The 16188-nt window shown below is 46.5% G+C and overlaps 1 long non-coding RNA gene and 1 pseudogene across 1 annotated transcript; one reads left to right on the top strand and one right to left on the bottom strand.

The window, feature by feature from the left end:
- Positions 1-1495: 1495 nt before the first annotated feature.
- On the top strand, positions 1496-7008 carry LOC104661931. The gene is made up of 2 exons (XR_747909.2): positions 1496-2050; positions 6697-7008. It is a non-coding gene; the product is annotated as an uncharacterized LOC104661931 (long non-coding RNA).
- On the bottom strand, positions 3808-3908 carry LOC115900156 (annotated as a pseudogene).
- Positions 7009-16188: the final 9180 nt, after the last annotated feature.

The raw sequence follows: 16188 nt of genomic DNA, 5'->3' as shown, positions 1-16188 counted from the left end.
TATGCTTCTGTCTTCTGAGGGAGAGAGTGATAACACGCTGCTCCCCCATCCCGCCCTTTGAGAAAAAGGAAGACTGGCCAGTATAAAGGTGGCAAATAGACCTGTCACTTTCCATTAGTTCTGAAACCGCTGTGAGCTTCCATTTTGCCTTTAGAATGGGAATAGTAAAACAGACCGCATACTTCTGTGTGAAAGTGAGGGAACCGCACATCGCCTGCCCCTTGTAGCACCAATAATTGTTAGCTGATGCTTCTTAATATTACATAGCACCTGGAAGGATGACGGGCCTGCTTGCTAGAGTTTGGGGTTGGCTCGGGGAGAAGAGCAGAGTGCAGGGAGCTTCCTGTAACATGGCCTGTCTGTCTTATACTTTCACTCTAGGCAGCCTTTTGCCTTTTTGGTGTCCAGGAAAAATGCCCCAGATCTTCAAGGGCTTCACTGTCCCCTTCCCTTTAACTAGGGTTCAGATGCCCTCAACTACAGACGGTTCCGCCATAAGGCCAAAAAGGCCATTGGATTCAAAGGATCTGAAAGACTGGTCCAGCCCTTTCTTTATTCTGATTAGAAACAGTCCCAGAGATGACGTGATTTGCCCAAAGTAGCGCAACTTCCTGGAACGAGAAACCAATCCGAAGATTTCCATGTCGGCGTTCTTTCCGCGGTGATCGGGTTACCTCCCAAATTTAGGATTTGCTTTTCAAAGAAAAGGAGAGGTCACATGGGAGAGGCATTGAAGGAAAAATTATTTGAATTTGGCAACTGCTTGTGGTGCGGCGGATGAGAGGTGGAGGGCGATGAAGTGCCCCTTCACACACACACACACACACACACACACACACACACACACACACACAAATAATGTGAACAATTTTAAATTGCTTTACTTTAGGAGATCATGGATTTTCCGGGGGGGAGGGGCTGAGAACTTACCTGTTTACCCAGCTCTGCATTGTTTACCTAACGCAGAGTAGGTACTGAATAACTACTTGTGGCACGGATGACTGCATGACTGGATGCACCCCATTCCATCATAGTCAGATGAGAATTTGCAGAGCCAAGCCCCACCTGGGAGGCATGTAAGTCCTTTCCAGTTCTTCTCAATTATGGCTCTGCAGTGAGTATCTTTTGTTCATCAATTCTTGACTGCACATCTTGATTATTTCCTCAGGATATTTTCCTAGAAGTGGGATTACTGGGTTGAAGGGGGTGCACATATTTAAGACTCTTGATTCCGAACCCCTCCAGCAGTATAAAAATGAGTCCGCTTCCCAGCAAGCTGGCCCAAACAGGCTATTATCAGGCTTAATTTTTATTTTTTATTTTTGTGTCCTCCTGATAGAACAAAAATCGTATCTCGTTTGGTTTGCATCTCTTTGGGGACTAATTAGATCAAGATTGAACTAGTTTTGAAGAAACACTCTAAGGAGTCCAGAGAAATCCTGTGTGGGGCAGGAGATCCATGAGACCAGGCACATCCCGCCCACTGAGGTGAAACCAAAGGGCTTCTATTGTTTGGTGTGATTTAACCTTAAGATGGAAACATCTGAGCCTTGCTTGAGATGCTTCCCCTGAGCAAGGGCTGGGGGTGGGGAGCTGTGACTTATCAACTTCCCTATGTTTATTTTCATTTCCTGATGGAGAATAAATCCTATAAACAAATGAAAAACCTGTGGACTTACATTTAAAGACTACAAGGAAAAGGGGAACTGGGCAAACTATTGCAACTCAAAAGTCGTGGAAAGGCAGGAGGGGGAGTGGGGAATTTAGAAAGATATTTCCAAGAGATGGCAGATAGGTCCCTGGGGGTCTGTGGCCAGCCTGGAGAGGGAGAGACCGAGCTAGAGGCTGTGGAAAGCTCTAGAGACTTTGTACTAGAAAGGCTGCTGTTGGTTGCAGAGCTTACATGGCCAGGGATCCCTGAGGACCTGGAAAGGGTTTTTAATGGACTTTTGAGAATCAAAGTGAACTGCCAGGGACAAACAAGAGTGGTGAGGAAATGGAGGCAGTCGCGCAACTCAGGTTGGAAAATTGCTCTAGGAATGGCAAGAAGGTAGCTGTGGCGTTTTCCAAGAGAAGAGGTTGGTGGTCAGCTGGGAGCTTTCCTTGACTATGAAACAAGGAAGACTTCTCCCCATCCAGAGCCAGTAGCTGTCCCTGCTCTTCACTTAAGCACAAACCGTACCCAGGAGGATGACTGATTTACAAATGTTTACAGACAATTTTATTTACTAATCTAGCTCTCACTCTCAACTAAATTTATAGTCCTATTTATAGTCATCAGCATTTTCTTGATAATAAACCTGCAAGATTTTATTTATTTATTTATTTATTTTGGAGACAGAGTTTCACTCTTGTTGCCCAGGCTGGAGTGCTGTGGTGCAATCTCAGCTGACCGCAACCTCCACCTCCCGGGTAGCTGGGATTACAGCCTCCCGAGTAGCTGGGATTACAGGCATGTGCCACCACACCCGGCTAATTTTGTATTTTTAGTAGAGAAGGGGTTTCTCCATATTGGTCTCGAACTCCTGACCTCAGGTGATCTGCCCGCCTCCATCTCCCAAAGTTCTGGGATTGAGCCACTGCACCCAGCCTACAGGATGTATTTTATAGTTGTTTTTTAAAACTTTGTGGAGAGTTTATTTTCTTGATTGCTTTAAGTTCCCTATTAAAGTCTTAAATTTAACAATTGGCTTCTAACAGTTTAGTAATCTATGAATATTTTGTACCGCTTTATTTATTCTAAAAGGGCTTAAAGTCAAAGAAAAAATGAGTATTTCTTAGAGGTTTAAATGAGTGATTCAAAACCCTTTGAGGTTATGGATATGTTAATTACCCTGATTAGATCATTACACATTGTGTGCCTATATCAAAATCTTACATGGTACCGCATAAATATATGCAATTATTATGTGTCAATTAAAAATAATAAAAGCAGAAAACTCCAAATAAAATGTTTAAAAAACTTGTCACACTTCAAAGTCACTTGGCACATTAAAAAATAGTTTTCTCCTGCTTCACCCTTGAGAGGTGAATTTTATGGAACTGGGGCAAACCCAGAATCTGTATTTTTTTTTTTTTTTTTTTTTTGAGATGGAGTCTTGCTTTGTTGCCCAGGCTGGAGTGCAGTGGCACGATCTCAGTTCACTGCAAGCTCCGCCTCCCAGGTTCACACCATTTTCCTGCCTCAGTCTCTCAGAGTAGCTGGGATTACAGGCGCCCGCCACCATGCCCGGCTAATTTTTTTGTATTTTTAGTAGGGACGGGGTTTCACCGTGTTAGCCAGGATGGTCTCGATCTCCTGACCTCATGATCCACCCGCCTCGGACTCCCAAAGTGCTGGGATTACAGGCATGAGCCACCATGCCCAGCAGAACATGTATTTTTAAAAACCACCTAGGTGATTCCTAAATTGCTGCAACAAAGACCAGTTTGAGGAACTTGTGATCTAAATGCTTATCTATATTTTGTATGTTTTTTTTTTTTTCAAAATGAATATAAAAAATATAAGGCTGGGCACGGTGGCTCATACCTGTAATCCCAGCACTTTAGGAGACTGAGGCGGGTGGATCGCTTGAGCTCAGGAGTTCGAAACCAGCCTGGGTAACATAGTGAAACCCCGTCTCTACCAAAAATACAAAAATTAGCCGAGCACAGTGGTGCATGCCTATAGTCCCAGCTACTCCAGAGGCTGAGGCAGAAGAATCCATTGAGCACGGAGGGTGGAGGTTGCAGTGAGCTGAGATCATGCCACTGTACTCCAGCTGTGGTGATAGGAGTGAAACACTGTCTGAAAAATAATAATAATAATAATAATAGGAATGCTTGATGAATTTGCCTGTCATCTTTTGCAGGAGCCATGCTAATCTTCTTGTTATGGCTCCAATGTTCCAATTTTAGTACATGTACTGCCGAAGCAGGCACTTTGTTTTTTAATGGTGTTCAGAAGTGACAGTTTTCATTGTAATCTTTTTTTTTTTTTTTTTTTTTTTTTTGAGGCGGAATTTTACTCAGTTGCCCAAGCTGGAGTGCAATGGCATGATCTCTGCTCATTGCAACCTCTGCCTCCTGGGTTCAAGGGATTCTCCAGCCTCAGCCTCCGAAGTAGCTGGGATTACAGGCACCCACCATCATGCCCAGCTAATTTTTGTATTTTTAGTAGAGACGGGGTTTCACCATGCTGGCCGGGCTACTCTCAAACTCCTGACCGCAGATGATCCTCCTGCCTCGGCCTCCCAAAGTGCTGGGATTATAGGTGTGAGCCACTGCGCCCAGCCTTTAATTTAAACAATTTTTAAGTAATGGAGGCCAGGTGTGGTGGCTCACATCTGTAATCCCAGCACTCTGGGAGGCTGGGGTGGGAGAGAATCAGGAGGTGGAGGCTGTAGTGAGCCATGATTGTACCACTGCACTTCGGCCTGAATAACAGAGCGAGAAATAAAATAAAATAAGTATAATATAAAATAGGCCAAGTATGGTGGCCCACGCCTGTAATCCCAGCACTTTGGGAGGCTGAGGCGGGCGGATCACAAGGTCAGGAGTTCGAGACCAGCCTGGCTAATATGGTGAAACCCTATCTCTACTAAAAATACAAAAATTAGCCAGGCGTGTTGGTGGGTACCTGTAATTCCAGATACTTTGGAGGCTGAGGCAGGAGAATCACTTGAACCTGGGAGGCAGAGATTGCAGTGAGCAGAGATCACACCACTGCACTCCAGCCTGGACAACAGAGCAAGACTCTGTCTCAAAAAAATAAATAAATAAATAAATATTAAGTCATGCTTTGCATTTCTGGAAGACATTCCTTTTCTCCTTCCTCCCCACCCACAGTGGGCTTCCACTCACTGGCCTCCTTTCAGTCCTTACCTAACCTACTATGCTGTTCTCACAGTACCTGAAACTCTCTTCTGGCTTCCTGTGATTCCTGGCTTTCTCCTCTCCTCTCTGGCAACATATTTTCGACTTTCTTTTGTGAATGACAATTGGCAAGACTTTCTTCCTTTACTATCTTTCAAAGCAAGCAACGTTGCTGCATAAGGTGTCCTAGAAACTCTGGGGAAGGGCCCTAGGGCCATGTTAACTACTCCCATCATTGGTGTCTAGGTGCTTGGATTCTCAAGTCTCCATCTCTCACCATTGCTTTGAGAGGCTTTCCAGATCCCCTCATGTCAACTGCCCACTAAGCATTTATTCTCAGATGGCCTACAAAGCACCTCAAACTCAGTATTTCTCAAATATTAAGTTCCTATCCATGTTTGCCCTCTGTGCCTCACAGCTTAGAGAATAGCTCCGCCCAGTTACTCAAGCCAGAAACCTGGGGGTGTCCTAGTCATCCATCTAGCGCCACTGTCCTAAACACTGGGGATACCAGAGACTACAAATAAGTATCCCTGTCCTCATTGAGATTATGTTCCCGAGGAGGAAGACAGACGTAGCAGTCAGTTCCTACACCCAGTGACGCCAGCTCTGCAGCAGCGCTGCCGCCAGCCATTCGACCTCTCCAGCTCCTCAGTACAATCCCCGCATCTGCCTCACCCTGCCAGTTGGCCTCCCTCTGCTCTTTTACTCCCTTCAATCCATTCTCCCACAGCAGTGGTAACCTTCCTTGTTTTCATTTCTTTTTTTTTCCTTTCTTTTCCTTTCCTTTCATTTCTTTCAGATACAGTCTCGCTCTGTCACCCAGGCTGGAGTGCAGCGGCGCCATCTCGGCTCACTGCAACCTCCTTCACCTCCCAGGTTCAAGCGATTCTCCTGCCTCAGCCTCCCTTATAGCTGGGATTACAAGCACCCACCACCTTGCCCAGATAATTTTTTTGTATTTTTAGTAGAGCCAGGGTTTCAACATGTTGGCCAGGCTGGTCTCGAACTCCTGACCTCAGGTGACCCGCCTACCTCAGCCTCCCAAAGTGCTGGAATCACAGACATGAGCCATGTCTTAAAAGCTTAAAAAGCGGCCGGGCGCGGTGGCTCAAGCCTGTAATCCCAGCACTTTGGGAGGCCGAGGCGGGCGGATCACAAGGTCAGGAGGTCAAGACCATCCTGGCTAACACAGTGAAACCCCATCTCCACTTAAAAAATACAAAAAATTAGCCGGGCGAGATGGCGGGCGCCTGTAGTCCCAGCTACTCGGGAGGCTGAGGTAGGAGAATGGCGTGGACCCGGGAGGCGGAGCTTGCAGTGAGCTGAGATCCGGCCACTGCACTCCAGCCTGGGCGACAGAGCGAGACTCCATCTCAAAAAAAAAAAAAAAAAAAAAAAAAAAAAAAGCTTAAAAAGCTTAACTGTTAGCCTCCAGCTTTAGGCTCTTCATGCTTGCAGGATAAAGTCCACCCTTGCAAACTCGGGTTAAAAGATAGTACAAGTTCTGGGCCCTGCTGGCCTCTCCACGGCACCCCTCACCCTCAGGCAGCGCTCTCTGTGCAGCCATACTGAGTTACAGCCACGGTTCACTGCACCTGCCGTCCCTCAGCTCCCTCCTGCCTCCCTGCCTAATGAACTCCTGTCACTCTGTAGGGCTCAGCTTGGATGCTGTGACATGCAGCCTCTAGAATGGCCCACAGTGACCCCTACCTCCTAGGAATCCCTTTCCCTTGAGTGAGCTGGATTTACTGATGCAATTTTGAATAATAGAACCTTGCAGAAGGGATGAGACATCACTTCTGAGGTTAGGTTATATAAAGACTGTCACTTCTTTCTAAGGGCTCTTTCTCACTTGGATGGTCTCCAGAAAGTCAGCTGCCATGTCACGAAGTGCCCTGTGAGAAGGACCTGTAAGGAGGGACAGAGGGAGGCTTCTAAATGACAGCCTTCGAAGAACTGAATCCTGCTGGTGACCACGTGAGGGAACTTGGACTTCGGTCCCCCAGTGTTGAGCCTTCAGATGAGATGGCAGCCCCAGCTGGTGGCATGACTATAACCTCATGAAACACCTTCAGCCAGAAAGCACCCAGCTAAGCCATACCCGTATTTATGACCCAAAGAAATTGTGAGATAATAAACATTTCTTCTCTTAAGCTGCTATACCTTAAGCTACTTCGTTACACAGAGATAGATAACAAATACCACCTCTGGACCCTTGCCTGCCACCATACCAAATTCCATGCCCTGAGTTCTAGAGCCAATGGGGTTTCCACCTGTCATGCCCAGCCCTTCACTGCTAGTATTATAATGAGGTCTTGCCCATATCTCTGCCCCCAGATGGCAGACTCTGTAGAGGAAAGAAGGAAGGAAGAGGGGGAAGTCACCACTTTCTTTCTCAAGACTCTGAGTCTCCATTCTGCTGCTGGCCACACGTTTATACCCACAGTGTCAACAGTGCCTGGCCCCGAAGTGCAGCTGCAACTTCACAAAGAGGATCGGGCCAGCCAGAGCCAAAGCTCTATGGCAGCCACCTTCCTCCACCTCCTTCTATTACACTTCCCTCCACCTCCCTCCATCTCCTCAGTCTTCTCGGCCCGCTCCCCCACCCTTGAGCACCTGGCAAGCACGCACACACACAGGCACACGCAGGCATGCACGCACGACACCAGGCCCACTGCCTCCCTCTACACCAGAAGAGCTAGGTGGAGTCACTCCTCCCTCCTTTCACACACACCCTGGGGCCACGCTTTTGTGGCTTTTCTGAGTGAAAGGGGAGGTGGGGCGGGGGTGGGGGAAGCCGTCTCTGCCTTTGAACTGCCCAGTTCCTCCACCTTTATTTCCAGCTAACCACCAAGTGCCTGCAAAAAACAAAACAAAACAAACCAGAAAACTAAACATGGAGCCCAAGCGTCTCTTGCTGCTTTCAGTTTCTGGAGAGCCAGCACACAGGTCACCCACTATCGCTGCCCAAACCCTGAGGTCTGAGGAAGACCTCTTCACACTGCCTCTGGGCGCTGCCTTTGGCTTCCGGGAGCCCCCCAGGCACCTCCCTGGAAACAGGTGGAGCTCTGTCCTGTGGCTCTGATTCACTCTCCTGTCCCTTGGTACACCATTGCACCGTGTCCTCCTGCTGGCCCTTCTGTTACCCTGTACTTGCTGTACACTACCACGGTGGCCGGAGTCCTCACCACCAGGAAAGCAACTTCCCCTGTGTCCTCCCCCACTCCTGAGTCCAATCCTTCAAGTCTGTCGTGCCCAAGCAGGGGGAATGAATGTTTGAGAGACACGCCTGGGTCTGAACTCACCTCTATTGAAGGAAAACAAAGCTCACTAAGATTGCACCCTATGGTGTGGGCTTCTGTTCTCTCCACCTACTGTCAGCACTCTCAGCAGTTTTCCTCTTGGCTCTGCCTCCTGCAATTACTTTCTGCTCAGCTGCTTGCTGTTGCTAAGAAGGGTTATGCCCATCAACTGTGCTGTAGACATGCAGTATTGTGATGATGGCAAGGACATGGCTTGGAAGGTGGCTTTAATTTGAATTCTGCCACTTACGATATTTGGCCCTGCGTGTGTTACCTGATTGTCCTATGCCTTATCCTCTGCGTCTGCTAATAGACCGTTTCCCAGGGTTGTGCAGAGATGAAATTAAATAAAACCACACACACGACAGTGCATGGAGTGTACTAGGTGTTCAATAAATGTTTCCTTTATTTATTTATTTATTTATTTTGAGATTGAGTTTTGCTCTGTTGCCCAGGCTGGAGTGCAATGGCGTGATATCGGCTCACTGCAACCTCTGCCTCCCGGGTTCAAGCGATTTGCCTGCCTCAGCCTCCTGAGTAGCTGGGATTACAGGTGCATGCCACCATGCCCAGCTAATTTTCTGTATTTTTAGTAGAGATGAGGTTTCACCATCTTGGCCAGGCTGGTCTTGAACTCCTGACTTCGTGATCCACCTGCCTTGGCTTCCCAAAGTGCTGGGATTACAGGCACAAGCCACCACGCCCGGCAATTTTTGTATTTTTAGTAGAGATGGGGTCTCACCATGTTGACCAGGCTGGTCTCAGACTCCTGACCTCAGGTGATCCGCCTACCTTGGCCTCCCAAAGTGCTGAAATTACAGGCGTGAGCCACCACATGCGGCCAAATGTTTCTTGTTTTGTGTTTCAAAAGGACTGTAAGGCCAGGCATGGTGGCTCATGCCTGTAATACCAACCCTTTGGGAGGCTGAGGCAGGAGGACTGCTTGAAGCTAGCAGTTTGAGACCAGCCTGGGCAACATAGCAAGACCCTGACTCAACAAAACTCTTAAAAAACCAAAAGCATTAACCTGACATGGTAGCATGAACCTGTAGTCCCAGCTTCTCTGGAGGCTGAAGTGGGAGGATCACTTGAGCTCAGGAGTTGGAGGCTGCATTGAGCTATGATTGCGCCACTGAACTCCAGCCTGGGCAACAGAGTGAGACCCTGGCTCTAAAAATAAATAAATAAATAAATAAATAAGTAAGTAAAATAAAAGGACTTTTAACCATCTTTGTAGTTTTTTATTGGAAATACGCATATAAAGCAAAGAAGATTTTGAGGTCTAGCTGACAAAAGGGCCACATTCAGTCTTTTATTGGTATTTTGGTGAAGTAGGAAGAAGTTGAGGGTGGTATGAGGAGACTACTCTTATTGGTTTTTAATCTGACTTACCTGCTGTGCTGCGTTAATGCTGTGGAAAACAGCTGCTCCAATGCCAGAGGATTGGATGTGCCCGAACCTGCCCCTGACTCCCACGTGGTAAGGTGTTTTTCATGTTTGTGTTCAGGTCTGTGTACCTCTGCTTTGGCCTCGCCACGATGGAGGGGAAGTGCCCACATTACAGGGAGCACACAGAATATGACGGCTAACACGCTACATCCAGCCTGCCATTATCTGCAGGGGTACAGCATCATTGGATTCACATTTATCATTCAACTTCCAGATCAGCAAACGCTTGTCTTCATAAATTAAGTGCATCCAAGTTTCTTTATATTGGCCACAGCAGACACAGAGAATTGGTAGCAAATCATGGATTTCAGCGGTCTTTTCAAATCAGTCAAGATTAGGTCTAGTATGTGCTAGTGCCTGACTCTAAGCATAGTAAGAATAGCAGCCAAACACATTATGTTGAGATTTTTAGAAATTTAAATCAAGGTTGGGTGCGGCGACTCACGCCTGTAATCCCAGAACTTTGGGAGGCCGAGGAGGGTAGATCACTTGAGGTCAGGAGTTGGAGACCAGCCTTGGACAACATGGTGAAACCCCATCTCTACCAAAAAATACAAAAATTAGCATGGTGGTGGGTGCCTGTAATCCCAGCTACTTGGGAGGCTGAGGCAGGAGAATCACTTGAATCTGGGAGGTAGAGGTTGCAGTGAGCTGAGATCACTCCAGCCTGGGTGACAAAGCAAGACTGTCTCAAAAAAAAAAAAAAAAAAAAAAAAAAAGCCAGGCAGGCGTGGTGCCTCACGCCTATAATCCCAGCACTTTGGGAGGCCGAGGCAGGTGGATCACCTGAGGTCAGAAGTTCAAGACCAGCCTGGTCAACATGGTGAAACCCCATCTCTACTAATATAAAAAAAATTAGCTGGGCGTGGTGGCAGGCGCCTGTAATCCCAGCTACTCAGGAGGCTGAGGCAGGAGAATCGCTTGAAACCGGGAGGCAGAGGTTGCAGTGAGCTGAGATCACGCCATTGCACTCCAATTTGGGCAACAAGAGTGAAACTTTGTTCCAAAAAAAAAAAAAAAAAATTAAATCAATCGTAGGAATACACAGAAAATCCATTATTACAATAGCTCAACTTTTTCTCCACAATGTGAAAAACTACTGTAGTTCTGTAAACCAAGGTTTTATCAAGAGCAAATCAAAATTGAGTTCTGAAGCCTACATACTAACTCCTTGATAGCATAAACAGGAAGAGGTATAAAAGGCTATTTTGACAGTGGGAGAGGCAATTTAGCATTTTGTGTAACTAAAGTCAGTAGTTCAAAGAACGCTGCAAAGGGGCTTCTACTCTCAGCCAGTCTCCAGCGACGATGTCTGAACTTGCCCTCCACCAAGCCATTTAGAGTTGTTTGCCATTTAAAATGATACATACCAGTCATCACTTATAATAATTGGTAGGGCACTTAAAGAAAGCAAAATAAAGTTGTCAGAGAAGGAGGCTAGTTGGATTTGACTAGTTGCTCAGACAGTATCGTGTTACTTTATTTAGGTCATAATGCCCAAATTCTCAGCTTTGGAGGGCCCCAACCCTCCTATTTTGCTAGGATACTTGAGGTGATCACTCAGGCTCACAGTGGGAGCTAACAGTAACCAAACTCCTAAGAGACTGATGTGCAAGCCAGGTGCCCAATTTGTAGTTTTATAGTAAGAAATAAAATGCCAAGAGGACCAGATGGTCAGTGCGGTCTCCCTTATGGGAGTAGATGTGAGACAGTTGGAAGACAGAAGTTAAACTAGAATAATGGAAGTCAGAGACCAGCAATTCTAAGTTTAGGACCTCAGAGGGGAAGAAGACCTTTATCACTGTGGTAAGTGAAAATTCAGGTTACAAAATAGGATGTACAATGTAACCCCAGCTTTATTTAAAGGTGATAACACAGCCTGGCCAACATGGCAAAGCCTGTCTCTACTAAAAATACAAAAATTAGGCCGGACGTGATAGCTCATGCCTGTAATCCCAGTACTTTGGGAGGCCGAGGCAGGCAGATCACGAGGTCAGGAGTTCGAGACCAGCCTGAACAACATAGTCAAACCCTGTCTCTACTAAAAATACAAAAATTAGCCGGGCATGGTGGCACACGCCTGTAATCCCAGCTACTCAGGAGGCTGAGGCAGGAGAATTGCTTGAACCCAGGAGGTAGAGGTTGCAGTGAGCCAAGATCGTGCCACTGCACTCCAGCCTGGGCAACAGAGTGAGACTCCGTCTAAAAACAAAACAAAACAAAAATTAGCTAGGTGTTGTGGCACATGCCTATAATCCCAGCTACTTGGGAGGCTGAGGCAGGAGAATCACTTGAACCTGGGAGGTGGAGGTTGCAGTGAGCTGAGATCGCACCACCACACTCCAGCATGGGTGATGACAGAGCAAGACTCTGTCTCAATAAAATAAAAAATATAAATAAATAATAAAGGTAATCATAAGCCTGAAAAGCATATATAATAATGAGGGCAGTTATAATCTCTGAATAAATGGCCTATGAGCAATCTTTCTTTTTCTTATCCCCACTTCATTTATTTATTTATTTATTTTTTTCTCATCTCCACTTTAAAAATAATTTTTTTTTTTTTTTTTTTTTTTTTTTTTTTTTTTTTTTTTTGAGACGGATTCTCGCTCTGTCACCCAGGCTGGAGTGCTGTGGCCGGATCTCAGCTCACTGCAAGCTCCGCCTCCCAGGTTCACGCCATTCTCCTGTCTCAGCCTCCCGGGTAGCTGGGACTACAGGCGCCGCCACCCCGCGCCCGGCTAAAAATAATTTCTATAGGCCGGGCATGGTGGCTCACGCCTGTAATCCCAGCACTTTGGGTGGCCGAGACGGGCGGATCACGAGGTCAGGAGATCGAGACCATCCTGGCTAACATGGTGAAACCCCGTCTCTACTAAAAATCCAAAAATTAGCTGGGCGTGGTGGCGGGCACCTGTAGTCCCAGCTGTTCAGGAGGCTGAGGCAGGAGAATCACTTGTACCCGGGAAGCAGAGGTTCCAGTGAGCTGAGATCTCACTACTGTACTCCAGCCTGAGTGACAGAGCGAGATTCCGTCTTAAAAAAAAATTGTTACAAAATAATTATGAGCACCAGTTGAGGTAAGCAAATAAAGAGAAACTAAATGTCCAACATCAAAGCCTTTGTTAAATAAATCATGAAAATCTATATGGAATGTTATGCCATCATTAAAACTCGTGTTGTAGAAGAGTTTTCAATGCTTGGGGAAGTAACTGTTAGAATTTATTAAGTTTTATTGGAGGCGGGATGCAGTGGCTCACACTTGTTAATCCCAGTACTTCAGGAGGCCCAGGCAGGAGAATTACTTCAGCCCAGGAGTTCAAGCCCAGCCTTGGCAACACAGTGAGACCCCCAACTCTACAAAAATAAAATTAGCCAGGCTTAGTGGGCACACCTGTTATCCCAGCTACTCTGGAGGCTGAAGTGGATTACTTGAGCCTGGGATGTCGAGGCTACAGTGAGCCATGATTGTGCCACTGCACTCCAGAGGAGAAACAGAGCAAGACCCTGTCTCAAAAGAAAAAAAAATGGCTGGGTGGGGTGGTTCACGACTGTAATCCCAGCACTTTGAGAGGCTGAGGTGGGTGGATTGCTTGAACCCAGGAGCTCCAGACCAGCCTGGGCAACATGGCTAAACCCTGTCTCTACTAAAAATACAAAATTTAGTGGCGTGTGCTGGCGCAGCCTGTAGTCCCAGCTATTCTGGGACCTGAGGCAGGAGAATTGCTTGAGCCCAGGAGGTCAAGGCTGCAGTGAGCCATGATCACACCATTGCACACCAGCCTGGGAGACAGAGCAAGACCTTGTCTCCAAAAGAAAAAAAAAGTTTTATTGGAGCACTGCCATGCTCATGCATTATGTGCTATATATTGCCTATGAAATGCTTTTTTTTTTTTTTTTTTTTTTTTTTTTTGCTACAATGGCTGGCATGAGTAGTTGCAATAGTGAACAAAAATATTTACTGCAAAGCTTAAAATATTTACTATCTGACCCTTTCAAAAGTTTGCCAAGGCCAGGCACGGTGGTTCATGCCTGTAATCCCAGCACTTTGGGAGGCCGAGGCGGGCAGATCACCTGAGATCAGGAGTCCAAGACCAGCCTGGCCAACATGGCAAAACCCCAACTCTACTGAAAATACAAAAATTAGCTGGGTATGGTGGTGGGTGCCTGTAATCCCAGCTACTCGGGAGGCTGAGGTAGGATAATTGCTTGAACCTGGAAGATGGAGGTTGTAGTGAGCCAAGATTGGGCCAGTCTCAGTCCTGGGTGACAGAGGGAGACTCCATCTCAGAAAAAAAGAAAAAAAAAAGTTTGCCAAAAGTCCCAGTTGAGGTTTTATACTGTTTATAATAGTGACATGAAGAAGGCTTTTACTTTATTTATTTTTATTTTTATTTTTTTATTTTATTTTATTTTATTTTATTTTTTGAGACGGAGTCTCGCTCTGTCGCCCGGCCTGGAGTGCAGTGGCCGGATCTCAGCTCACTGCAAGCTCCGCCTCCCGGGTTTACGCCATTCTCCTGCCTCAGCCTCCCAAGTAGCTGGGACTACAGGCGCCAGCCACCTCGCCCGGCTAGCTTTTTGTATTTTTTAGTAGAGACGGGGTTTCACCGTGTTAGCCAGGATGGTCTCGAACTCCTGACCTCGTGATTCGCCCGTCTCGGCCTCCCAAAGTGCTGGGATTACAGGCTTGAGCCACCGCGCCCGGCCTTTATTTATTTTTTGAGACAGAGTTTTGCTCTTGTTGCCCAGGCTAGAGTGCAATGGTGCGATCTTGGCTCACCAAAACCTCTGCCCTCCGGGTTCAAGCGATTCTCCTGTCTCAGCTTCTTGAGTAGCTAGGATTACAGGCATGTGCCACCACACCTGGCTAATTTTGTATTTTTAGTAGAGATGAAGTTTCTCTGTGTTGGTCAGGCTGGTCTTGAACTCCCGACCTCAGGTGATCTGCCCACCTCAACCTCCCAAAGTGCTGGGATTACAGGTGTGAGCCACCGCACCCGGCCTAGAAGGCTTTTATTAATCAGTTACAGTAGCCATCTCCACCTTTGTCCACACTCCAGAACCTCAGGCACTCAATTGTCCTCCTTAACTTGTTTCCCTTCACAGTTATGGCTTGCCCTGAAAGAGAGTGGGTAGGAAGTTCATTTTATGCTTAGTATTCTTTAGAGGCAGAATCCTGCTATGTTCCCCGGCTGTAGCGCAGTGGCTACTCACAATCGCAGTCACGGTTCACTGCTGCCCAGAACTCCTGGGTTCCTGCGATCCTCCCACCTCAGCCTTTCAAGCAGCTGGGACTACGGGTGCGCACCACTGGGTCCCGCTTTGGCAGTACACATTTTAAAGTACATTCCAGGTCTTGTATGCTCATGTTTAGATATTTAGGTTGGTCCAAAAGTAAGTGTGGATTTTGCCATTACTTTCAATGGCAAAATAGCTCAGTAATATATTTGGTATTTAGCTTCCACAGCAATCTCAAGACAGTGCTATGTTGACCCTAGTTTTACAGATGAGGACACTGAGGCTCATAAAACTTAGTTAATTTATTGGAAAAGTTTACAGCTTAGGAAGCAGCAGTAGTAATAATTTTCTGTAATGTGTTCAGTAAGTGTTCTCACCACACACGCTGCCTCTCTGTGCCTCTCATGCTGTTTCACATGCTTTGTTTATTCTACTCTATATGACCCTTGGTCACTTCCTGTTAGGGGTGGGCCCTCCGATCCCACAAAGAAATCAAACATCAATTCTACACCAAGGTGAGTAGCTAATTCTCTGCTTAACAGGTACTAATGGGTCAACGCTAACCTCAGTTACCCATTTGACTCTTCAGTAATGTTTTAATCCCAGTATATTTTAACCCTGTTTTTCTGGGGCCTACGTTGCTGCCTTTGCATATTTCAAATGGGAGACTATTGGTGGACGTTCACAGTGGGAAGAGAGTGTAATGACAAGTTGAGGGGAATTTCTATTTAGACAAATGTGACTCCATTAAACTTACACCATGTAGACATTCATCTTTCCAAAGGACACTCTTTTTTGTTGTTGTTGAGATGGAAACTCACTCTTTCGCCCAGGCTGGAGTGCAGTGGTGCGATTTTGGCTCACTGCAACGTATGCCTCCTGGGTTCAAGAGATTCTCCCACCTCAGCCTCACGAGTAGCTGGGACTACAGGTGTGCACCACCACACCCAGCTAATTTTTGTATTTTTAGTAGAGACGGGGTTTCACCAGGCTGACCAGGCTGGTCTCGAACTCCTGACTTTGTGGTATGCCCACCTTGGCCTCCCAAAGTGCTGGGATTACAGGCATGAGCCACTGCGCATGGCCCTCAAAGGGCACTCTTGTAATGCTGTGTGCGTTCAGTTTTACAAAGTGAAAAGTATTTTTTCCTTTGTGCTTTTGTATTTGGGTACCTCACGCTGACTGGTAATGACAATTCATGGCAAACTAAAGACCCATAGATAATGTTAAATTCAATGACAGCAATTTCTATTTTTTTCCTTAGACACAGGGGTCTTGCTTTGTCGCCCAGGATGGAGTGTAGTAGCATGATCTTAGCTCACTGCAGCCTTGGCTTCTA

Source organism: Rhinopithecus roxellana, chromosome 10 (assembly GCF_007565055.1).
Source record: "Rhinopithecus roxellana isolate Shanxi Qingling chromosome 10, ASM756505v1, whole genome shotgun sequence".
Taxonomy (NCBI): Eukaryota; Metazoa; Chordata; class Mammalia; order Primates; family Cercopithecidae; genus Rhinopithecus; species Rhinopithecus roxellana.
Note: the sequence above shows the minus strand (reverse complement) of the source record. Positions and strands in the feature narration are given on the sequence as shown.